Raw genomic sequence first — 26,266 nt, forward strand, 5'->3', positions numbered from 1 at the left:
GATCTATAGGGAGGCTAACCCTAGAAGGTGGAAGTCAGTACAAGAATTTAAGGGACCCAAGGAAAGATGGAGCAAGACCAGCTACCTCCACCCAAAAGTTCAGGATGTGGAAGAGCCTAGTGCTGGCACAAAACTCCAAGTCAGGTGCTAAAGTTGGAGAGATGAATAAATCAAAGAAAACACTTATCAAGGGGCAGCTATGTGGTGCAGTGGATGGATCACTGGCCCTGGACTCAGGAGGACCTAAGTTCAAATCTGTCCTTAGACGCTTACTAGTGATGTGACCCTGGGCAAGTCACTTAATCCTAATTGCCTCAAAAACAACAACTTAACAGTATCCAAAAGTTTTGCAATTCTAATTCCATAGCAATTGCAAACAGACTCAAAAAATAGACTTTCAAAAAGAACTACATGAATACCTAAAAGAAACAAATTAAGAAATAAATGAAATCAAATCTCTGGAGGAAAGAATTAGAAAAGAAAAGGTGGTAAGCCTTACCCGAGAAATAGACTCCCTGAAAATTAGAACAAACCAAATAGAAATCAATGACTCCATGAGAAAGAAATATTAAGAAAAAATCAAAAGATATTTTAAAATAGAAAAAAAAATTTAAACTGATATTAAAAAACAAGTTACCTGGAAATCAGCTCAGGAAGACATAAATTCATAGGTCAGGAAGATTTAATATTCATTGGACTCCCTGAAAACTTGATCTTTTTAAAAAGTCTCTATACTATAACTCAACAAATCACAAATGAAGACTGCCCAGATTTATTAGAACCAGAAGGCAAAACAAAAGTAGAAAGAATCCTTGCTTGTTGCCTGAAGCCCCAAAATGAAAATTCCTGAGAAAGCCAAAGCCAAAATCCAGAGATTCGACATCACAGAAAAAAATACTGAAAGTATCCAGAAAAAAAAGAGTTCAAGTATCAATGAGGAACTACAGTCAGAATTACAGCTGAGGAGAGTTTTTTCTTGCCTTGGCATCTCAGGAGGATGCTCACAGCAGGTGATACTCCCACAATAAAGGGGAAGGACCTGAGTGCTATCTCCTTCCCTTGTCCTTTTAGGCCATGTGGTTTTGAGAAATAGGCCTGGAGTTTTGGCCTTTTTTAATTCATCCTTTTCAGTTGTAAGTGCAAGGAATGGAATCTCCCACCTGGGAGCTCAAGCCTTTGGAGTCCAGGAATCCAGACTGGGTGTTGTTGCATCCAAGCTCAGCAGGTAAGCCACGAGGAATAAAGGTAGGGTAGGGGGATGATAGCCCTTGTGAAGCATTGGATTTGTACTTAATGGGACCAGTCCCATATACAAATGTAGCTGTGCTCCAAACCTAACTTTCTTTTCCCCCTCAGAGACTAGGGTGGTACAGGGAGAATTATGCCCCCAATGTATTTGGAGAAATTTTTAAAAGTTTGTTCTTGCTTTATCTTTGATGTAAATAACCCTTTGTAGAAGCTAAAAAATAAAAAAAAATTACAAAGATAACTTGAAACATGATATTCCAAAAGGCAAAAGATATAGGCATACCATCAAGAATAAATTACAAAGATGAGTATAATCTTATGGGGAGGATGATGTCAAGTTCTTTCAATCAAGCATTTTCTTTGGAGAGAGAGAGAGAGAGAAAGAGAGAGAGAGAGAGAGAGAGAGAGAGAGAGAGAGAGATTGAGATTCTATTACAATTAAAGTGTGTGATCAAAATATACAAATGAGGAGGAAGAGGCAAAACAAGTGAGCATCTAATGAATCTCACTCATCTAGAAGGAAGGCTGATTACACATATGTACACACATGTGTACACACACACACGCACACAATTTAGTATGGAAAGACCTCAAACTCAAAAGGAAAATAAGCAAGGATTGGACCCGGGGAATGGGGGAGGGCTTAAGAGGGAAGATAATACCAAGAAAAGAATGATTACAAACAAAACAAACTTTCTGATTCTGAAGGGAAAGAGAAAGAAAAGAAAGAAAGAAAGAAAGCTCTGGAATCTAAGCAGGTGTCTTAGATTGTCTCTTAGACAACTGTGAAATGGCTGAACAAATTGTGGCATGTGAATGTAAAAGAATATTATTTTACTGTAAAAAAAATAACAAAAGAGACAACATCAGAGAATCTTGGAGAGTATGAACTGACCCAGGGTGAAGTGAGTGGAAACAGAAGAACAATTTAGATAGCGACAGCAACACTGTAAAAAAAACAAAACAAAACAAAACAAAACAACAACTTTGAAAGACTTAAGAATTCTGATCAGATAAAACTTAAATCCAGGTCATAACCATGATGAGCTTGGTCCTCTATTCACTATGCAAGGCTGCCTCACATTATGCTTGATAGACTATGATGTGGAGGAAGTAAACCATGAGTTTGGGAGAAATATCCTCTCCCCAGAAAAAGTTACCTTAGAGGTCAAAGAAACTGAGCTACAGGGTTTTGTAAGTTGAGATAGGTTTGTCCTTCGTTCTCGAAGAGGACCATAACATCAGGGAAATGATGCCATGACTTGCAGTTGACTTTGATTTCAGCAAGGGAGGGCTGTGCAAGGTCACCAGCCTCACTTTCTCCTCCAGAGCCATCTGGGTCCAGTGGCCTGATATTCACTAGGACAACTGAAGATGGCCCAGGATTCAATGAGGAACCCTGACCCTTTTAGGCTAAGGCCTTTTCAGGTTCTCGCTTTGAGTGAGGTAGTGCCCATTCAGTTCTGCTATAACTTCAACATATGCATTCCCCCAAAAGTACCCCTCTGAGCAAAACTGAGTAATTAAAACCCCATAGCTTATGGGGGAAATGGATTTGGGGGGCCAATGCTCAAAAACTTCATCAGCGACGCACACACAATTAATAATAATTAAATCTAATTAAAAAAAAAACACTAACACCATTTCAGTACTATAATCGGTAATGGGAGCGTCATGTTCACACCCTCAGGCTTCTTCTCAGCCTACTGCTCCCCTGTGCCCCAAGATGAGCTGCCCACACATCTAGGCATTGGGCTAGAGGCCATGGCAAAAGCGGATTGGGGGTGGTTGCTCCAGCCAGCCCTTCTCTGCTTGCAGCTCCTACTGTACCAGAAGATATACAATAAATATGGTACTTTACTTGGACAAAGACCTAAAGTGTGCTTGTGAAGGCAGGCCAGAAAGACTGCCATTTGTGAGTTATTGTGATGTGGTGCAGATTTCTATATTCTCACTATTTCTTGAAGAAGAAATTGAGTCTAAGCAAACTTGAAATTTGCATTATGCTTCTAATACATCAATCATTTTGGAACAAATTCATTTTCAAAACAGTAGCAGAACTATATTTTCTTCAATGACAGATAAGCCCATGTATTGTAGCTGAAAGAAAGCCTCTACTATTTGAGAGACCTTGGGCCCCACCAAGATATTCTGATGGGATTAGCTACAAAGAGCACTGAGACTCCAAGGTTAACATATCCTCCAAATCACCTGACATCCAGTCCACATTATTCAATCTCCCAAACAAGGAAAGTGGCTGAGCAGCCTCACCTCATAGAAATCTAGCCTGTAAAGCCCCAGATATCAACAAATCAAAAGGCAAGGCCAAAAGATAAAAAAGTTTAATTGGCATCAGCTGGTGGACAGTTGCCAGTTGGATAGCAAGCCGGAAGAACAAAGGGAGATATGCACATCCAGGATTTTATCCAGCCTACAAGCAACATTACAGGGACAAAAGGAGCCTATGAGCTAAGACCATTCTTTGCCTCAGTCAAACTGAGACCAGCTAAAGAAATTAGCTTTAAAAGTTCCAGGTCTTCCACAGCATCTGAGGCCATCTTCAGTTGTCCTGATATGCGTCTGGCCACTGGACCCAGATGGTTCTGGAGGAAAAAATGAAGCTGGTGACTTTGCTTAGCCCTCCCTCACTAAAATCCAATTCACTTGCGTGTCATGGCATCACCTCCCTGATGTCATGGTCCTCTTCCAGAATGAAGGACGAACAACATTGACCTGCAATCAAATGGACCAAAGTGGGAGCAATTACTCTTCTCTGGGAGGATCTTAGTGAGGGTTCTGGAGGGAACCCTCTCCCCCACCCTGAACTTTCCCTGAACTTTCCCACTTGGCCTAGTCTCTGGCATTCACCTGAATCATCAACCCATCCCAGTCAACTGGCTTTTCGTTGTGGTCCCACACCCAAACCTCCAATTCTCTGTCACCTCTAACCTAGCCCAGCCCTTCATTGTCTGTTACCTCCAATTGCCCAGGCCACTTCCTACCCTTAATTCCTTCTAAACCCATTCTCACAGTCACCCCAGATTACTTGTCCACTCCCATCCAGATCTTCCCACTCCTTGACCACTATTTATAAGGTCCATCTTGCTTCCATTAAAGTGCTCAGATTCCTTAAGAGTGACAAATGGCTCAGATGCAATCTGGCCCGCTTGTCAATACAAGCTTCACAAATGCTCAAATTCTTTAAGAGTCTGACCCACTTGCATTAGTGATACCAACGCTCAGATTCGGTCTGGCCAGCTGGTCAATACAAGTGTCACAATGATGGGGTATAGGTTACTGATACTGATGGAATATAGACTCTGAGAACCCCCTTGAGCTCTCCCTGAATTCTTCCCACTAGATCTGGCCTTCACCTGAGGCCACAAGCCTTCCATTATCGCTGGGCCCAAAGCTCTGTTACCCTAAAACCAACCTAGCCCTGCATTGTCCCCATTGCCTCCAGCTGCTTCCCACCTTTGATCCACCAAAATCCCCTTCTCTTGGTTGCTGGAATATGACCTCTAGTTACCCCAGTCCCACCAAGATCCTCCTTAGATTCCTCCTCAAGACGTTCCTCCCATCACCTCAGGACCACCCCTAGATCCTTCCCACAGTCTTTCTGTATATAAGCTCCATCTTGCCTCCATGAAGGTGCTCTTATTCAGTCTAGTTCAGATTGAATCTGGCCCACTTAGTGTCACAAATGCTCAGGCTTCTTAAGACTCTACCCAATATGGCGAATCTTTAATAAACTTTGCTTTACTTTGGCTATAAGAAGACTTGGGTTGAATTCATTCAAGCAGGACCTGGCATGTAGGTATTTTGGGGTCTTGACCAACCCCAAACCTCAATATATGGTTCCCTGACCAGGAAAAACTGCTAATCTCAAATTCTTCTTCAGCCAAGACTAGAAGGTATGTAAGCTTTGCCCTCTCCCTATCCCCTTCTTGCTCTCCGAGTACCTTGGAGGTGTTTTGGGGCCTGACCTTTCAGGTCCCAGTAGGTCAGACAGCTAAGAGGCTGTCTTGTACTCAGCCTGCTGCTCTCAGGTTCTTGGTCCAGTAGTTATGTTGGAGGCCATGGACCTGGGCACAACTTCTGAAGGATGGAGGATAAGGACAGATGCCCCATCCAGAAGTGTATGCCCCATTCTTTCAATTCTCTCAGTGCTAAGAAATTGGGAAAACTTCAGGCACTTTTTTGTGGTTTTTTTTTGTCTTGTTTTGTTTTGTTTGTTTTTTGCTGCTTACTCCTAGATTCTCCTTTATGGAGGAAGGGACTTCCAGCCCCTACACCTATAATGGGTCAATCCTTTTCAATTCCTACAAGTTCGCCTTTGGGTTGTCTTTTACAAAATTGGGAAAAATTTAGTTTCTCTAAAGAATTTAAAAAGAAAAAGTTGGTGTTCTTTTGCAATACTGTTTGGCCTCAGTATCACCTAGAGGGCCACAAAGCATGGCTTGTTTTTGGGACTTTAAAACATACTACTCTCTTGCAGTTAGAATTATACTGCCACTGAGAAAGAAAATGGATAGAGGTTTCCTACATAATGGCTTTCATTGAGCTCTCTCAGAACCCCATCCTCAGAAAAGATTGTAAGATGCTCAAAGCTAGAGCTGTGCCACAAAGGGGCAATGACGGTCAACAGGATATTTTGAATAAGTCCCTTATGGCCCCCAGGGCTTCAGCTCCAGCCCCTCCTGCTGCTCCCTAACCTTCCCTGAGCCTCCTTGCCTCCCATGCCCCCTCATCCTTGGCCATCCCCTCTTTCCTCTGGTTTCCCTTCCCTTTTCATCTAGCCCAGCCCTCCTGTCCTGCCTCCTCCACCGTCCGTGTCTCCTACCCTGCATCTCCTCCCATGGCACCTCCCCCATTGGTGACAGCTGCTCAGGTCCCAGCCATGGGTCTTGCTGAGTGCCTTGTTCTGCGGCCTCTTCCACGGAAGTGACTCCTACTCAGGTTCTGGCCTCAGGACTTGCCCCCATGGCAGTGTCTGAGGCATCTCCCCCTCTGACCCCTTCCCCTTCTCAGGTGCCAGCTGACCTTTTCCCCTGCCAGCTGGATCCCCCCAGCCTTGCAGTCTAATCCAGTTCAGCCAGCACTCCCCAGCCCCTCTCTCACAAGAAATGGGACTTCATATCTCCCTTCCCAAGCCCCTGCCCCACAGCACCTTCAGGGCTTTTTCTCCTGAAGGAAGTACCTGCCTCACTGACAAGCAGAGTGCATGTTTCACTTTCCATTTTGGATCCCACTCAAGTTAAAGAGAAACTGGGGAGATTCTCGGAAATCTGTCCCTACAATTCGAGCTTTCTTAGAGCGATTTGCATATTCTTTTCTCCACCTGTTGTTCCACTGAGGAGAAGAGGAGAATCTGAGAACAAGCCCAAAAATTTGGCAATCATTTGGCTAGCAATGACTTAACAAAATACCCCCCAGGAACAGCTGCTGTTCCTACTAGTGACCTGGGGTGGGATTATCAAAAGAGTGAAGATAGGGGAAAGAGAGATCATATGGTAATTTGCCTGTTAGAAGGTCTAAGAAAGGCATTTCAAAAGCAAATAAATTTTCAAAAAATTTCCAAGACTGACTAGTAGAAGCTATTAAGAAATATATGAATTTAGATCCTGATTCTATTGAAGGGGCAACAATCCTTAGCATGTATTTCATTAATCAGTCTTCCCCAGGTATTAGGAGGAAACCTCAGAAATTGACTATGGGACCCCAAACACCTCAGGCCCAATTACTGTAGATGGACTTTGGAGTCCTTAACAACAGAGACTTAGTCAAAGCAGGGGACAGAGAATGCAAGGAAAGAGCTAGAGACAGGGAACATGCTCAATTCTTGGCTGCTGCCGTGGCCAAGAAAAGACCCAAGGAGTGCCCCTCCAGGGCACCCCCTTGGAGGAAGCCTGGCAACTTGGGCAGTGAGGAAACCTGCTTTCAATGCCATAAGGATGGTCATTGGTCCAAGGAGTGCCCCTCTAGGGTGCAACCCTGGAGAAAGCTCCCAGGACTGATACCTCCAAGACCATGCCCAAGATGTAACCAAGAGAGACGATGGAGAAAGGGTTGTCCCAGAAGTTGGAAAAGTGGTAGAGCCATCCCACAGTACCCTGTCCTCCAGTCTTCTCAAGACTCAGAATGACTGGGGAGCCTGGGGTTTGGTAGTGCTCCTACTTTCTCCATCTCTCTTGCTGAGCCCTGGGCAAAATCAAGGCTGAAAGTAAGATTGCCCACTTTATCGTGGCTACTATCTCTTGTTTTAACTGATTACTCTGGCCCTCCCCTCCCCTCAACCCATCGGCATCAAAGGGAAAATTAAGGGAGGTCTCCAGACATACACCCTCCCCTGCCTACTTGAGGATCTGTTGTTTGAACACTCCTTCCTTACATTCTCTTCTGGTCCTGCCCTCTTGTTGGTAAGAGACCTGATGGTGAAATTGGGGAGCCAACTTTCTCTAGTTAAGCCTCCCATCTTCTTTTTCCCTCTGTTCACCAGACCTCCCCATGTTCCCGCAGAAGTGTGGGAGACAGTTGAGCCAATTGTTTGGGATCAAGGAATTCCTAGGTGAACTATTTCTTTCACCCCAACCATAGTTCACCTGCAAGATCCTAAATTGTTTGCCCATTGCAGTCAATATCCACTTAAGCCCAAGACCTGGGAGGGACTGCAACCATTAATTGCTACCCAAGGCCTTGACTCACTCCTAGAGTGGGGCACCGACCTGGACTTTTGAGACTTTGAAAACTAAATTGACCACCAGTCTACCATTAGTTCTACCTAATCTAGAAAAACCTTTCACTCTGCATGTTGATGAAAGGAGAGGACAGGCTTTGGAGGTCCTAATCCAGTCCTTAGGACCTGACCCCAGGCTCGCTATTTTTCTAAACAAATAGACTTCGTGGCTGCTACAGCCATTCTAATTGAGGAAGCTTCTAAACCTCTAGTTGACAAGCCCTTAGAAGCTCGGACTCCCTATTGAGTTCAGAGCATCCTGGAAGCAGAGGACCACCAATAGCTGGCTAGCCATAGGCTCACCAAATATCAAGCCTTGCTCTTAGATACCCCTGACCTAATTCTTCGAGTGTGCTACACACTCTTGAACCCCAAAGCAGTGTGGTACACAGCACAAGTGGTTAGGAGAGCTAGGTATGAAATAGTTATCTTTAATTTCCTCCAGGGAAATTGTCTTTTATGCCAAGGAAATGGTCCTTTCTCTATACTCCTATACTGCTTGTTTAGTCCTTGTTTGCTCAACCTCCTTGCTAGGTTTGTCTCCTCCAGGGTTCAAGCCACCACCTTCCGGATGACTGTTCAGACTATGTATCCCTTGAATGGGACTCATCGAGGCAGGGACAGCTCTACACCCCTTGCCAGCAGGAAGCAGTTTCAAGAGCTGAGATCTTCGCCCCTTGCCCCAAAGGAATTTGGGTCCCATTCCTTTGAGGGGGGAATGATACTGAAAGGATATAGACTCTGGGAACCCCCTTGAGCTCTCCCTGAATTCTTCCCACTTAATCTGGCTTTTCATGCCCAAATAGCTTAACCTAGCCTTCCATTGTCTGGTTACCTCCAGATTGCCTCCAGATTTTCCACCCTTGATCCTATAAAAATATTTATGCCCAAGTCTGGACTTCTATTGTCTGTCATCTCCAGGTAGCCTTCAGCCATTTCCCACCCTGGAGTCTGACCTCACCCCAGTCCCCCACTCACTCCAGTATTCCCTAAACCCCTCCATCCCATACTTGACTACCCTAGATCCCTCTCACAATCTTTCTGTATGTAAGTCTTATCTTGCCTCCATGAAGGTGGCTCAGATTCAATCTAGCTCAGATTTAATCTGGCCCACTGGCATTAGTGTCACAAATGCTCAGACTTTTTAGCATCTATCCAATATGGGGAATCTTTAATAAACTTTTTTTTCTCTTTTGCTGAAAGAAGGCTTGAGTCGAATTCATTAGAGCGGGAACTGGCATCTTGGTATTTTGGGATCTTGAGCACCCCGAAACCTCAACATATGGTTCCCTGACTTCATCAACAACAGTGTGGATTCTTAGAATCTCACCTGTCCCAACTGGTGTTTTAATAAACCTTGTCTTTGACTGAAAGAAAGCTTGGGTCAAATTCATTTGAGGCAGGACCTGTGTTGCATGCCCTTGAATTTTGGGGTCCCCTAGACATTAGGACCCCTGAGTTGAAGAATTCCCCAACAATGACCAGAGATATTGTATGACAACAAATGCTACCTGAAGGAAACAGGTATAAGGTATAAATGTCATTGTGAGGTACCCTGTAGGCCAATGAGTCTTAGTATATAACTGAACAATTACTAGACAAGGCTGCCTCTTCTACTTTTGGCCAGCCAAGCTATAGCAGAGAATTCAAAGCAGGATAGTTCTAGAAATGAGTTCATCAGCAAGCCAGCTGGACAATCAAGTAAAGCAGATGGTTATTCATGAGATAAAATCCCCTGCTAGATCCATTCTTAATTATGCCAGGAGGAGAGGAACTCCCAGAAGAAAAAGAGTTATAAGTTGGTAGCAATGGAGACTGGACATGTGACAGTCACCTGGGGCCCCTGGTTGGACCCGTTTTAAATGGCGTGGCTGTTGTCCAAGATTTCAACTGGTCATTGCTATTTATAGGTGACCTTTCCCCTTGAGTTTGTGTTGATTGTCCTAAGCTGGATTATTTTTAACAGGGATCCTGCTTGGCCCTCTGGAATGGTACAAGAATCCACTTTAGGTAACTGAACTGAGAAGAAAAAATATGACATAATATTGCTGGACTCCAGTTTGCAAAGAATACTAATTAGAAAACAAAATGCAAAGGACAGTCTGGGTTTTAGGGCACCCCTTCCCAACCTATGCCTGAAGTGTTTTTTTTTCAAAGTATGGGGAAAAGAAATAGCTTTGTCTTCCTCTTTTAGGATGTAAGCTCTTTGCAATCAGAGATTGTTGTATTTATTATATTGGTATCCCTCAGCACCTAGGTACAGTGGCTGGCACACAGTAGGAGTTTAATAAATGTTTAATTGAGTGATTGAACCTCACTAGAGATTCAACCTGCTGACCTGGCCTGTTCTAAGCAATATTATAGGCCTCTTCCGTATTGGCTTTGTGAAGGTCATCTCACCCAGTGATTCTACAGGTTTGGAGGACCCCTTGCCCCAAGCAAAAGGGAAGGTGCTCAAAAAACCTTCAGCACTTCTAAGAAGATTGGACTGCATGGATGTTGCACCAGAAAACTAGTTATAGAAGAGAAGACTGCTACCAAGCCTTGTTATGATAGTGTCTCATAATGGAGCCAAAACCTATGGTATCTCCACCTGGCAAGGTTGCTAGTTTTTGTTTCTTTGTTTGCCTTTCTTTGTATCACCAGAACTTAGCAATACCTAGTGCATAGTAGGTACTTGATAAATGCTAGGTGACTGACTCGTTATAAACCTAAGAATATATTTAGAAAAGCTGTCATCCAAGAAAAATGACCAAGGCCCATGGGTCTTCCTAGCCCACCACAGCCAGGAACTAGCAAAGAAGATGGTAAATTTGGACAAAGATTATAGAATCTTAGAACTTCAGTGTTCAAAGGGATCCAATGTTTTTCGGTGTGTATGGCAACGGGAGTGAGTACATGTCAGTTGTACAAGGTGTTCCTAAAGTCTGGACACATAGGCAAAAGTGCATATTTTCAAGAAATAAAATGAATGCAATTTTCAACAACATTTTATTTAATTGGAATATTAACAAATAGCATCTTCAATATGGTTTCCATCATTTGTGATGCAAAGGTTGATGCGCTTTGCAAGATTCCTGTGAACTCGATGCAGTAACTCCACATTTCTGTCAATTTTAGCACATTCGCTCTTTATGCATTCAATCAAGTGTGTTGCATCGGTGATTTTCATTGAGTACACCTTCTCCTTTAGCAAAACCCAGAAAAAGAAGTCACCGAACAACACAGAGTCTTCAGTGAAACAGTTAATGCGATGTTAATGAGATTTCCTATGTGTCCAGACTTTAGGGACACCCTGTAGTAATCCCATCCAGAGATGTGCTGATGGTGGTTAGAGCCACCCAAAGCTGTTGAGTACTCTTACCATCACACTACCTTATTGTGGGCCAGAATCCTTCTCCCCTTGGGAGTAACCTTCCTTTTAAGCCAAGTCTGGGAAGATGATGGAAGCCCCACCTCAATGTCAGCCCAACTAGTTGCAATCACCACTATCTTTTTTTTTCCTGAATAACATTTTATTTTTTCCCAATTACTTGTAAAAACAACTTTTAACATTTATTTTTTAAAATTTTGAGTTCCAAATTCTCTCGCTCCCTCACTCCCCTTCCCCTCCCTAAGCTAGTAAGTTGATACACATGTACAATCATACACAACATTTCAGTATTAGTTATGTCACACCGCTGTCCTTTCTAACTCATTGAGTTGGATGGATCAGGCATTAAATGTTCTCTCTGCCCTTGTAGAAGCTGTAAAAATGAATCAATAGTTCTCTTCAATAGCTTTGAGCCCCAGCCAGAGAGAGCAATTTGGCAAAATATCAAAGTTTTAAATTCATCCTTCTTCTCCCAGGATACAACCCCCAACAGCCTCTTCCTGTTGCATTCCCAATAATACAAGGCGATTAACAATACAAGTGGTTAAGAGCTTTCCTCACATTACTCGCTGAAGAGACAAAGTGATATTTAAATAAAGAAAAACAAACTTTTTTTCTTAACCAAAGAAAAGGATTCAGTCTCTCTTTCCAGAGAGAGAAAGAAGAAAGGGCACCAAAGGGGAGGATGAAAATGAAGAATCCCTGCCTTAGGGTCTGCAAGGAGGGGGTGGGAGGTTCTGTGACCTGGCATACATCTGGACAGGACTCTTGCATGCTCTGCCCAAACGGCCTCAGCATTAATAATCTCCTGATGACCACTGACTGCTCCATGGCTTCTGCTCTTCAGCTCCACCATGGCTGTTCCCTGGACCCCACACAACTGTTCTGGTATCCCTCCCCCACCATCCCTAAGGATGGTCCCAAGGTCAGTGGTCAAGGAAAGGAATCCTGGAGAATTTCTCCACAACCAGGAGTCCTTCATCACCAGTGCCCTGTTACATAAAGAATTACTAGACTTAGAGGGCTCTTCTGGCTCTCTATCATCCTGGTCCTCTAGAAAGGCCACAGTTCCCTTAACTATAAAACAAGGGTGTTGGACTAGATGGCCCCCAAGATTCCTTGCAACCTTAATTCTATGGTTCCAAGATGGTATGACCTTGAAGGTCCTTTCTACTTCTATGTTTAATCATTTTGACTCTGTGGGCCTCAGTTTCCTCATCTATCAAATGAATTGTGTTGTTGAGTTGTTGGGTCCCTTTGAAAACTCAAGTTCTAAGATTTTATAAGGATAGAGAAGAATTGTTGAGGTGTTGAATTGTTGGGTCCCTTTGAACACTCAAGTTCTAAGATTCTATGAGGATAGAGAAGAATTCTAAAGCCAAGACTGAGGAGTAAAATGTGATTCTGTCTCAACTGAACAGTCTTCTATTTATTGAGGGGTGAAGGGAACAGTAGATTCCAGAGAGTGGTGGTGTTGATATCATCAGAACAGGCAGCTGATGCTCTCAAGGGCACAACTGTGGGAACAAGTGTCCCATCAAGGAGGGCAGGAATTGGCCAATGGCGTCCTCTGCTCCCCTGCCCCCACCTTTCCTGAGCCTATTCACAGCCTGTGCTCCCTGTCTGATCATGTTACACTTCTTGGCTGACTGGGTGCAGCAGGACGTGTGTTACTGACTCCGGCTTCAAGGTCAGTGAAATCAGGAAACTTGCTTTATTTCTCTTTATTTTTCTCCAGAGCTGGGAAATTTCTGAGAACTCAGAGTGAAGAGTAGCCTCCCCCTGAAAGATATTCATCAAGTGGCCAGTGCACCTGAGGCAGGGGCCTGGGGATGAATGGAGGTGGGAGGGGAGCTGACTGCAGAGCCTCAACAGTGCTGCTAGCCCAGGGTTCAGAGATGCTCCAAGGCTCTCCAAGGCAGGCTTGAGTTAAATATGCAAAGGGAACTAGTTTGAGAAATAAGATTACGTTTAGGAGGAGAAGCTAGAGGACGTAGGGATTGAAGGGGAGGAGGGGGAGATCAGTCACAAGACTGAGCCTTTCCCTATTTCTGCTGTATCTGAGCAATGTGTGAGAATTCTGGAACACAGCTGCCTGCTGGAATACCATGGAGAGACCAGGAGCTTTGCTCTTCTGGTCTGTCCTTAAAAGTTCTGATAGTTTTTGTAAATGAAAGAGAAGCTTGAATGTCGCTGCATTCTGTGTAAATGAAATTTCAAAATACTTTGCCTCAGTAGCATGAGGCCACAATTTATCATGACTGATTATCCATTTCTGGGGATACTTTTCCTCAATGCTAGAAAAAAAAGAAGGGCATATAAAAAATTGCTCCAAACCTGCATTAGAAGATGTGATGTCCTATATAACCTATGTCAAATTGTTTGCCTTCTCAGTGGTGGGTGGGGGGTTGGGGGGGAAGGATAGGAAGGGAGGGAAAGAATTTGCACCTCAAAATTTGGGGAAAAAAGAATGTTGAAGTTGTTTTTACCTGTAATTGAGTGGGGAGACCCAAAATATTAAATTTTTTAAAAAAGGAAAAGGTGATGTCCTGGGCTCAAATCCCAGCTATATGACCTTGGGCAAGTCATTGAGCTCTCTGAGGCTCAGTTTCCCCATCTGTAAGATGAAGGTTTAGGCTAGATGACTTCTAAGGCCTCTTACAGCTCTGTGTCTAGGGTCATATGTCTTTTATTCATTTTAAGGCCTTCAAAAGGAAATGTCCTTTAAAGAACTTGTCTGCAGAGTAGATGGGCCCAACTAAAACCGGTTAAAACAACATCATTGATATAGATTGATATATTATGTTTATAGACTGGATGATTAGAATTGCTAATTTATTCATGATGAACCAAAAAACCTTTTTCGCTGTGTTGAAAAAGGACAAACTGTTCTTGATTCTTAATGTATTTTGTTTCCAACAAGTGCCTGTTACTTTTCCTTTTGAGCCATAACAAAATGCTATGTGTGTACTTGAGGCTTTATCCCTAGACAAGACTCAAATAAAGGTGTGTTTGGATTTGGATGGACATCTGCTGAAAGAGAGAGACGCACAGAAAGGAGACAGAGAGAGAGACACAAAGCGAAAGGAGAGACAGACACACAGAGAGAGACAGACAGACAGACAGAGACAGAGATGGAAACAGAGACAGAGAGAAGAGAGAGAAAAAGGGACAGAGAGAGGGACACACACACACACAGGCAAGAGAGAGAGAGAAAGAAACAGAGGGACAGAGATAGCAATAGAAAGAAGAGAGAGAAAAAAGAAACAGAGAGATAGAAAAAGACACAGAGACAGAGACAAGAGAGAGAAAGAGAGACAGACAGAGATAGAGACAGAAAGAAGAGAGAGAAAAAGAGACAGAGAGACAGACAGACAGAGAGAAGGACACACACAGAGACAGAGACAGGAGAGAGAGAAAGAGACAGAGAGAGACACAGAGAGGGAGAGAGATAGAGATAGAAAGAAGAGAGAGAAAAAAGAGACAGAGAGATAGAAAAAGATACTCACAGAGACAGAGACAAGAGAGAGAGAGAGACAGACAGATAGAGACAGAGATATAAATAGAGACAGAGAGAAGAGAGAGAAGAGACAGAGAGACAGACAGGCAGATAGAGAAACAGAAAGAAGGACACACACAGAGACAGAGACGAGAGAGAGAGAGAGAGAGAGAAGGAGACAGACAGAGACAGAGACAGAGAGAGACAGAGACAGAGATAGAGGCAGAAAGAAGAGAGCAAAAAAGAGACAGACAGAGAGACACACACAGAGACAAGAAAGAGAGAGATGACAGAGAGACAGAGACAGAAATAGAGACGGAGAGAAGAGAGAGAAAAAGAGACAGAGAGACAGAGAGAGGGACACACACAGAGACAGAGACAAGAAAGACGGACAAACAGAGACAGAGATGGAAATAGAGATAGAAGAGAGAGAAAAAGAGACAGAGAGACAGACAGAGAGAGAGATCGATCCAAGCTCTGTTTTCCCTTTGGAACCTTCCAAGTGCATGTTCTACGTGACTTTGGTACCTTGCTTCAATGTCAGTCAGAATCACATGGAGTGTCAATTAATCCCAGCCCAAATGAAGAGGCTACGATGTCTAAACCATCTCTATTTCTAGAAATGTCACTTCTGCTGTCTGTGGTTCTGCAGGCATCCTTTCACTTCTAACCAAGTGCACACAGAGAGAAATGCCAGCCAGCCGGGCCTCATCCTCCTGCCCTCATCCGGGCCAGATAACTGCTGAAGCAGATCTTTGTACAGGAGCATTTCTTCAGTGTTAAGTTAACTCTTTAATCTCTTCACTTCCTCCTCCTCAGGCCTCTCCTTTCCGTCAGGCCTTCCCTAGACTCTGTTAGCTATTCACAGGACAGCAGGTGGCTGGTCAGACTCTGTTTCCACAGCCTTTGGCATCACGCTGTTGGTAATGGTAAAGTCACTCACTATCTGTACTCACTGATTACCTTTGGGCATGATGTGCCCTTGGTATACCTCTTGCCATAGGCCCAGTCCCTTGTTTTAACCTATGTTAGTGCTCGTTCCAAACAGAAAATAGTTTCAAAAGAGAAAGCCTTAGGTGTGGCATTCGAACCCTATGTAGGTATGGGCCAGAGGCTATGATGTGGGAGGGAAAAGAAGACTAAAAGGCCAAGTTACATGGTGAAGTGGACAGAAGAAGCTTGAGTTCAAATCCGGCCTCAGATATTTACTAGCTGTGTGACCCTGGGCAAGTCACTTAACCTCTGTCTGATTCAGTTTCCTCAACTATAAAATAGGGATCCTGATAGCACCTACCTCAAAGGATTGTGAGAATCAAATGAGATCTTTGTGAAGAGCTTAGCACATTGTCTGGTACATAGTAAATGCTTATTCCATTCCCTCCCTGTCCACATGTTGAAAATTATCCCACCAGGTACTCATGCCAAGGTATGCAGTGCATCTCATCATGCTTTGCCATGAAGTGTAAAATTCACAACAGTAGGGTTATATTGGTATGAATTAATTCCTCTTCCTTAATTCCCATTTTACAAAAAGACCTTGTTGAAATGAAAAATATGTACTTAGAAGAGTAATAATTGTTGTACTTTACAGTTTGCATAGCTCTTCTATAAAGCCCTTACCTCACAACAACCTCAAAGATAGGTAGTGTATGCATTATGGTCCCCATTTTATAGATTGGGAAACTGAGGCTAAGGCTAAAAGATTTTTTTGAGGGTGATGTTCTTAATACAGGGCAGAGTGACATTCAGACACTAATCTCCAACTCTCAGCCCAGTAATCTTTCCTTTCCACCTTGCCATCTCTCATTTGGAAAGGTAGCCATTAGGTTCTGTGAGTGCCCATTATGACATCAGGACCCTGGGCAAATGGGACACAAGAAAGGTAAATTTTGATTCAGGAACAGGTAGGAGATCCACAGATATTAACAAGCTGCTGGGAAGATCCCTGGATTCCTAAAGGACAGCACCAAAAACCAGAGGTGGAGGGAATGCCAGAAGGCAGATTTCATCTACTTCGCAGCTGGTTCACATCTCAATGACAGTCTGCTGAGAATTCAGTCTTTGGTCAAATTAGACAGAATCCATGTTAGCCTCACATAAAGCACAATGGGAGTGGCCACTCACCCAGCCAACGGCCCTGGGAGGTAAATGTTGTCCAGCATTGAAGGTGACTCCTGGGTCATGCCTGCCCTGGTTATGGGTCTTGCCAGCAAAGACTGTGCTGAGAGAGAGAGAGGGAGAGAGAGAGGGAGAGGGAGAGAGAGAGAGAGAGAGAGAGAGGGAGGGAGGGAGAGAGAGAGAGGGAGAGAGAGAAACAGGTCCTATATCTAAACTTTCTGGATAAATGATCCCATGATATGCTGAGCCAGCCTGGCTTCCACTGTCTTAAAAATTTATTCTCTTGGGGAGACGTTTCTACTCTAATGTCTATAGTCTGTTTACCCCAAACAGTTTCCGATTTTATGAGGGAAAACTTAGAGGTAGCAGAGCAAGAACAAATAAAAGATAGTTTAAGCACTTGTGTTCTGATCTACCACCTACCCCATGGGACATAGTGATAAGAACACAAAAGAGTCAAAAGACCTGAATTAAGATTCGAATTCTGCCTTGGGCCATTTCTTTGCAACCCGAGGTGTGCTGGAGCCAGCTCTGACCAGCTTAAGGTGATTGTTAAATGTTCAGTGTGAGCATTTACATCTCAGAAACAGCAAACTACAAATCCAAGTTTGATTTATTGTTTTGTTGATTGCCTAGACCAGGGATGGCAAACACTCATGGGCAGCAACCAGATTAAAATGTAATTGGGAAATATTTAACGAAATAAATGAAAATACAATATTTCCTAATAATTGAGAAATGTTTAATAAAATAAATAAAAATACAATAAAACATAGACAACATTACATTTTGAAACTAAGTGGTCATAAAACCAATGTAGCCAAGGATAGAAGGAATGCAGAAAATTGGGGGAAGAACTTTCATAGATCATCTCTCAGACAGGAGGTGATGGGGCTGGAATATTGCTGTGGTGTAGGAAATGATAAGCTGGCTGATTTAGAAAAACCTGGAAAGGCTTGGACTTATGAAGGTGCTGTCCACCTTTAGAGAAAGAGACAAGTGGGAATATGCACAGTATGGGCTTACATATGTGTATCAGCGCCTGTGTGTATGATATGTATGTATATGTGTATGTGTGTGTATGTATGTGTGTGTGTGTATCTGAATTTATTTGTAGCCTTCTTTGGGGGGGAGTTAGGGAGGGAAGAAAATAAAGTAAAAAATACGCAGCAGAGAACAACAACAACAAAAAAAAAACCTGCAAGGAAAAGAAAAGCCGTTGCTTTGAAAACAATGCATAGTACTTATTATACAGGTTTTCTTGACATGGTAATTTATTGTTTTATATCGAATCCTCTCTTATATTCTTTTTTTGGGGTTTTTTTTTGTTTTTTTCCTCTCATATTCTGCTGTGTACGTGGCAATGTTCTTTTTTTTTCCTTCTCGTTTTATATTTAAGCGAATAAAAAAGATTTACCAAGAAAAAAATCTAAGTGCTCGGAGAATTTGACACCATTGGTCTAGACTTAAGAAATTAAAGGGAGACAATTTTAATAATGCAGATTAAATTTAAAAGTGTGCTGTGTGTACATTTCCTCCTATGGAGCAGCTGTTAAACATTTACCGGCACACACCTGCTTATAGTTTTCAAGTTTTATGGAGCCCAGAGCCTGTCACCTCATAAGAGGCAAAGAAGAGATGGGCTTAGTGGTCTGAAGGGTAACGTGTACACTCTGTACTTTTAGAGGTGGGAGGGGAACAGCGAATGTATGTTCCCCCTGGAAACACTGCCTCATGGCTTGGCCTTACAGGAATTTGCTGAGCCTGTTTTGTGGAACGGCTCCAAGCTTGAGGACCTCCACCCTTTTCTGGTAGCTCACTCTGACCTGGACTTCACACGATTCTCTTCCCACCCCCAGTGCAAGGCACCTCCTAGGAACGCTCAGGTACATGGTTGAGAACAGATACAACTTTCCGAGTCATCAGTATCAAAGGAAGCCATGACCCCCCCCCCCCCCCCCCCCCACTATCTAGGGTGCCCAGAAACCAAAGCCACTGTGATCCAGGACGTCAGGGTGTCCAGACACCCAGCTTCAGAACTGGGCTTTCTTGGCTGCCTCATATCTAATAGGAGGCATGCTCAGGGACAAAGATTACACTGTTTTTTTCTTAAAAGGGGAAAAAATAAAACAGGAAATGATAGCTCCTCTTCTTTCTGATATGCCAGAGCTATCTCCTCACTCCTACCTAAAATGAGTCAAGGTCTCAAATCCAAAAAAAACCTGCCTGATCCAACCTTTTGGCTGCTATACAAGATTTTTGAAATTCAGGAAGCTGAGGCTGTTGAGTTCTTATGGAGGGTGGCCTTTGGGAGCTGGAGGCTGCAAACAGGTGGATGTGCTACTGTCTCCCTGTGTATACTTTCCTCCGAATCTCCAGCATTTGAGACAGTTTAGGAGTGGGTCAAGCAATAGCTGTCTGGGGGTGATGTCCCTTATAAAACAATCTGTGACTTGGAGTGTGGGTAGGACGGAAAAGGATAATGGAAATAAAAGGTGTTATGTAGGAGTCAGAAGTGTGGGTGGGTGTAGAAGCTAGCATTTTGTAATCTTTTTCTTTCGTGGACTCACATTCAGTGCAGGGATTTCTCTTTATTTTTCCATATATTCACTTTACCTCTCTGGGCCTCAGTCTCTTCACCTGTAAAATGGGGGGGGGGGGTTGTTGTACTACATAGTCTCTCAGGTCCCCTCCAGCACAAAATCTCTAATACTGTGAACCATTTGGCTTCAAAGCAATTGAGAGATTAATAGAATGATGGTGGAAGTGGGAGAAGAGAGTCCAAGGGGTGGAGAGAGACTAAGAAAAGAAGAATGGTTTAATAGGAATGTATGTGTGGAGACCATATCAGACTGGAGGGAGGGGGAGAAAATTTAAAACTTATGGAAGTGAATGTTGAAAGCTTAAAGTTAATCAAGCAATCGATTAATTAAGTTAAAAAAAAGAAGAATGGATGGAAAATGAAAGTGGGAGAAATCAACTGAGAAAGGAGAGTAAGTATGGCTCTCTCAGCAGCTGCTTGGTGGCAAATAGGACTTCCAAGACCATCTGTTTTCTTGAGTGAGAGAAGGGTGAAAAAGAATGGTAACAAATGAGGGGTAGGGGAGAGACTGGAAAGAGAGAAGAAAGAAAGAAGCCCGAGGGAGAGAAGCCAATGCAGTGCATCCAGAACATTCAGCACCTGAATCCAGTAGCCTGAGGGAGCAGAGGCATCCAGAGCCATCCACAGGCTGCTTTGGAAGGAGCCCCGTGCCAGAGAATGAGAACAGGCTCCTGACTCCCCAGGAGCAGTCACATGCTCTCAGTGACAAGCTCAGCCTCCCCAGTCTCTGCTTCAGCCCTGGTGACTGGGCTGTGAGCTTGGAATGGGAGTGGAGAGCATGAGGATGGAGCCAGGTGGTTGTGGACCTTTCTATTCAGCTTTGGAAGAAAAAAAAAGATCTAGGAAAGTCTGGGGAGCCTGCATTTAAGATGGGAATTCAGTTATAGACAATACATTCTCTAGAATGTCAGAGAAGAGAAAGAACCTTTGTTAGGAAGCCAGCTCAACAAAACCAGAGCATTATTGATGGGCACCTGGCCACCTCCCAGCAATTTGGAATTGGTGGGGTGGGGGAGGGCGAGAAGACTATAAATGCGCCATTCCAACAATTCTGCCCCCAGCCAGAAAGACAGGCCTCAGAAGAGAGGGGCATTAATGTGTCACACGACTGAAGAGTAGCAATTTTCTGTTGTCAACAGGATTGGTCCTTGTTAGGAGATATGAGATGATTAAAAGAAGGAAGGCACTGGAATGAAGATGGTTGGGGAAGGCTTCCTGTAGTTGGTGGGATTTTTAGATGGGGCTTAAATGAAGTCAGGGCACTCAATAGTTGGGAACAGAAGAGGGAGAGTGCAGAGAAAATGCTTGGAGCCAAGAGATGGAGGGTCTTGCTTGTGAAACAGGGTCCAATGTCTCCTCACCTGAGGAGGCTGGCTATGAGGTGGTGGCAGGAAATGATGGACTGCATATGAAGGTGGAAGATGCTGGGCCTCACCCCAGCAGCCTTTCCAAATAATAAGATGAGGGTTGCCAGGAAGATCAAACCTTAGAATGCCATGTAAATGTAAAAGTGTTATTATTATGGTTTTGAAGTCTCATTTTGTATAGGAAGGAAGGAAATGCCTTTAAGTGCCTACTGTATACAGGATCTGTGCTAATGGCTTTACAAATATTATCTCATTTGATCTTGGTAACAACCCTGAGGGGCAGGTGCTATTATTATCCCCATCTTACAGTTGAGGAAACTGAGTGTATTAGGAGGGCAGAGTTTATAATATCAAAGAGGATCATGAACATGTCTGAAAGGTTCGGAACCACCGGATATAAGAAACCGGATATAAGAAACCGGATATAAGGTACGCCGGGGAAAGCACAGGTTCTTTCACTCTGCTTAAGCATGGTGAAGGGGTTGACCAGGAAAGCACAGGTTCTTTCCATCAGCTTAAGCAAGGTGAAGGGGTTGACTGGGAAAGCACAGGTTCTTTCCATCAGCTTAAGCAAGGGAAGCAAGGTGAAGGGGCCGACAAGCTTACTCCAGTCCAACATACAAACAGTATTCAGTTCAGGGGAAAAAGCCAAACTAGTCAAGGGCACTTGTTGACTAAGTGCTAAGGAGCCCATTTTTGGTTGCCAACACACTGAGTCAGAGGTGAGTTGCCCAGGGTCACTCAATTTCTAAGCATCTGAGGCTAGCTTTGAATTCAAGATAGGAAGTGGTTCAAAGACTTTTACCTGTCGAGATTGATGTGAAAAAAAAGCCTCATTCTGTTCTTCTTTGCTGCTGTCTCTAAGCGTTGGGCTTTCCTATCATCTTCCTGGCATTTCTACTGGTATCAGTTGTGCCAAAGTACAGTATCAAGTTGGGTCTACCCAATGGTGTGCCAGCAAAAGTTTAACAATCTTGGGAAAAAATGTGCATCAGACACACTTTAAGTTTAATCTTTATCTTTGATGTTATCCATCACTTTCTCAAGTCTAGACAACCTACAGAACAATAAATAAAACCTAATTTGCAGTGATTGCAGATTATAAAAAAATGTATATCTATTCATTCATTCATGCATTCATTTATTCATCTATCTATCTATCTATTTACTTATTTATTGCTGATTTCTGAGATACAAATGCTCACAGTGAAAGTTTAACAAACAGCTCAGACCTTTTGGAGCTTCCTCCCGCATACTCCTAGTTCTGGCCCAATTCACTTACCATCTTGACTGAGGATTCAAGTTCAGGCCCTTGGGCCCACAGTGAACAAAGGCCTCATGCTCATTCCCATTTAGGAAGCATTCTTTGGGGCCAGAGATGGGGAGCCAAGGAGGACTAGCATCCATGGCAAGGCTTTGCACCATGTACCAAGGCTGGTACTTAGGTACCTTGTGAATATTTGAGACTTCAACATAGCTTACTCTGTGCTTTAATCATAGGATGCTTGGCATCTGAGAGACTTGACTCTGAATTGAGAATGTTAATAGCAGGTCACTAAATCTGTAATGGGAAAGGAAGAAGCATTTGTGTAGGACCTACTATGTGCTGGGCACTGTTTTAAGTGATTTTTACAAATATTATTTCACTTGATCCTTACAACAACCCTGAGAGAGAGGAGAAATTGTGATCCTTATTTTAGAGTTGAGGAAACAGGCAAAGAGAGATTAATGACTTGCACAAGGATACACAGCTAGTAAGCATCTGAGACAGCATTTGAACTCAAGTCTTCTTGACTCTAGGCCAGTGCTCTGTAAATAGTACAATAGAAAGAGGACTGAATTTGGAGATGATCCTGAGTTCAAATCCCAACTTTCCCATTTCCTACCTGTGTGACCTTGGGCAAGTCACTTTAGTTGCAGTACCTGACACAGAGTGAAAGCTTAATAAATAACTACTTGTTGACTGACTTGCTATTTCTGGGCCCAAGTTTCCTTATTTGTAAAATGAGGTTGTTGGGCTGGATGATCTCAGAGGTTCCTTCTAGCTTTAAGGCAATGGCCCTATGTCCTTTGTTCCTGTGAATGGATAGGCATTTAGTAGTAGAGTTTTTGAAATGAACCACAGGAAGAAGACAAGAGAAGGAAAAAGGAGGAGATGGGGAGATTGGGAAATGCAGAGAGATGAGAATGGCATGGCATATGGCATCCTGCTTTGGAGCTTAAAGACTGAGATTTCTCCTCCCCTCCCACTGAGGTTGGATGTGGGTCCAGATGTAATGATTTTAATGTGGTGCTAAGAGGTTTCATTGCTTCTGCCGATGCCAGGTTTGCAGCCTTGACACGGTCCACATTCTTCTAGACTCTGGGGAACTTTCCTGCTTCCAACATCAGTTGCCTTCATATCTTGACAATGCAGTGCTCCCGTGTGATGGGCAAATTGTTGGCCAAATGTTTTCAATTTCCCTAGATTGAACTCAAGGACCTAGGCTGGGACCCCTCAACTTAACAACCTTCTACCCTAGGGACATCCTTGGGGGGAAGTAGAGCGATTGGCATGGGACCAGTGTTGTTGGGAGTGTTTGGCAAAGATATATTACTTGGATTCCAGAAAAGTAGATTGTTGTTATTTACTATGATATGAGGGTAGGTAGGTGGCACAGTGGGTACAGTGCTGGCCTGAAGTCAGGAAGACTCATCTTCATGAGTTCAAATCTAGCCTCAGACACTTACTAGCTGTGTGACCCTGGGCAAGTCACTTATCCCTGTTTGCCTCAGTTTCTCATCTGTAAAACGAGCTGGAGAAGGAAATAGCAAACTACTCCAACATCATTACGAAGAAAACCCCAAATGGAGTCACAAAAAGTCGGACAAGACTGAAATGAGTGAATAAGAACTATATGAAGTGTAAGTGATTTTCTTCTAACAGCTAAATATAAGAGGAAGGAGCTGCCAGTCATAATAAAAACGACAGTAACAACAGCCAGCATTTATATAGTACTTTAAAGTTCACCAAGGGCTTTACAAATATTATCTTATCTGATTCCTTCAGTGGATAGGAGCAAAATGAATTAACGTCAAGTAACCCGAATCTGGGACCAAGAAGAAGCTCCAGGATTAACAGGAAAGAGATGCTATCCAAAAACCTCTCTAAGAATCTGTTACATGTTTCATAAGGCTGGCTCTCTCCCATGGATTGTCCCTGGGGATGGTGGAAACTGTGGCATCCACTTCAGCAAGATATTTATTGAAGTAGAGGGGAGAGCCATCTGAGAAATTAAATCCACAGGACTAAAGGGCTTTGAAGGCAGAGGGTTCAACCAACTTCTAGAATCGTAAATGCTAAGATATGTATGTATCTTATATGCATGTATTTTGTATGTATATATTCACACATATAACTATATATATATAAGCTGTACATATGCATGTATATATATATATATATATACACACACATACATATATGGATATGACAGAGCTGAGGTCAAATTGCCATTGGATTCCTCTTATTGGGGAAAGAGAAGTGGAGGCCATTTTCAGGTATTTGGAGGTCTTTCTGAGTGTAGGCATACCTGGGCCTCAGCTTCCTCATTTCTAGGATAAGGACGTTGAACTGTTTGGCTTTTGATATCCTTTTCAACTCTAGAGCTATGAACCCTATACTAGAACACTTATTTTTGCTGTTCTTCTCTGACCCTGAAAGGAGGGCTCTTTGGGACCTCAGCCCAGGCCCACTATATGTGGAAATAGTTCCTACCTTGGCCAATTTGAGATTAGTAGAGGTTGCCCCTAACGTGCATGACTTCTCTCCCATCTTCTCTTCTGTCCTCCACTGACCCCCATGATGCCTTTCTTGATGAGTTGAGCATCTGAATGTCTATCACTGTGTTTAATGCTCACAAATAAGCCTTGTACAGAAAGGCCTCCAGAGGTGGTGGTTAGTCTTGTTTCTACTGAGGACAGAGCAGCTTATGTCTCTGGAGTCTGATTCCCCTTGGCAGATGCTATTGGCTTGAGGGTGGCTGGGTGGGAGCTGATGGTCTTCACCATGGTTCCTTTCTATGAGGATTTTTCCTGACAGCAAATTGGCACATCCAGTGCCAATCCATCCGGTGTAATTCTCCTCTCCCCACCTCCCACCTCACCCCAGGAAACTGCCAAAGAAGTAAATAAATATTGGCCAAGAGAAAAATGAGGCATCAGAAGTAAGCAGAAGCTCCTACTCATGATACCCTTGGTGGTCAAGGGTGGCTTTCCCTCACCATCCCTGTGCATAATGCAGTCAAATGATGTTTGTCTGGATAACACAAAATTGAGAATATGGGATGCCTTGGCCAAGGGTTCAGCTCACAGAAGTGAGGAGCACTTTGCCCAGGGTGTTCAGGGAAGCTTTATCCCTCCCTGCATAAAGAGGTTGAAGCAAACCCCATGTTTCTGCCATCCCCACAAGGAACTGAAAGAGGTAGGATTTTTAACTAGGCTGTGAACATTTGGATAGTCAGAAGAGAAAGGAGGGCATTCCATATTGTTAACAGGATTTTACTGAGCCCGTCTTTAACCTAAGAATGACAAAACAGCAGGCCCGAGACAAATTGCCAGGAATCAGGCAGCAGTTTAATTAATTAATTTCATTATGATGAACAGATTTGCAGATTGGTAATTCTCCTGATCAGAATTCCACCTTGCAGAAGTGAAGACAGAGATTATATACATAAATCACAATAGGAAAGGAGGGGGGAAAGTGTATTACAAACAATCATTGCCCAGGGCCAGAGTGGTTTCCCAGGACAAACACCCAAAGCCCACAATCACTAAGGTACAGCAGTTGTCCTGAAGTTCTGTGGTAACAACATTGTCTCAGGTCCTTGGGGGTCATTACCTTGTGAGTCACAGAACCAGAGTTCTGTCATGGGAACAAGTTTCTCAGTCTTTGAGTTGCTTTACTTCAGGCAGGCAGAAGGATGCCAATGATTGTGAGCCTTGTCAAGGTTTGGTTGATCATTTCAAGTTGTGTTGTAGGTCTGAGTCACAAGCTATAAGAGGCAATTCTGAAAAATCTAATTATTAGTATATTCATTACGTATATTATATATCATATCACTTAACATGAAGATCATAAGTCCCTACACTTTGTGGAGGGAGCATCATAGAAAAGACAAGGAAATGTTTATACATGCATACATACTCTAGAGATGGTTACCGTTAGACACAAATATATATATATATATATATATATGTGTATATATATATATATATATATGTGCAAAATCATTCTATGTATACCTCTTTTTATCAGTTCTAGCATCTTTCTTCATTATCTCCT

At 43.2% G+C, this 26,266-nt stretch overlaps 1 protein-coding gene across 1 annotated transcript in view; it reads left to right on the forward strand.

The window, feature by feature from the left end:
• Positions 1–12,817: 12,817 nt before the first annotated feature.
• CKMT2 (creatine kinase, mitochondrial 2) overlaps positions 12,818–26,266 on the forward strand; it is a 51,942-nt gene continuing 38,493 nt past the window's right edge. Inside the window, exon 1 of the mRNA XM_036742376.1 lies at positions 12,818–13,047. The gene's annotated coding sequence lies outside the window, so the exon portion shown is untranslated. The remainder of the gene's footprint in view (positions 13,048–26,266) is intronic.

The sequence above is a fragment of the Trichosurus vulpecula genome, chromosome 1, assembly GCF_011100635.1.
Source record: "Trichosurus vulpecula isolate mTriVul1 chromosome 1, mTriVul1.pri, whole genome shotgun sequence".
Taxonomy (NCBI): domain Eukaryota; kingdom Metazoa; phylum Chordata; class Mammalia; order Diprotodontia; family Phalangeridae; genus Trichosurus; species Trichosurus vulpecula.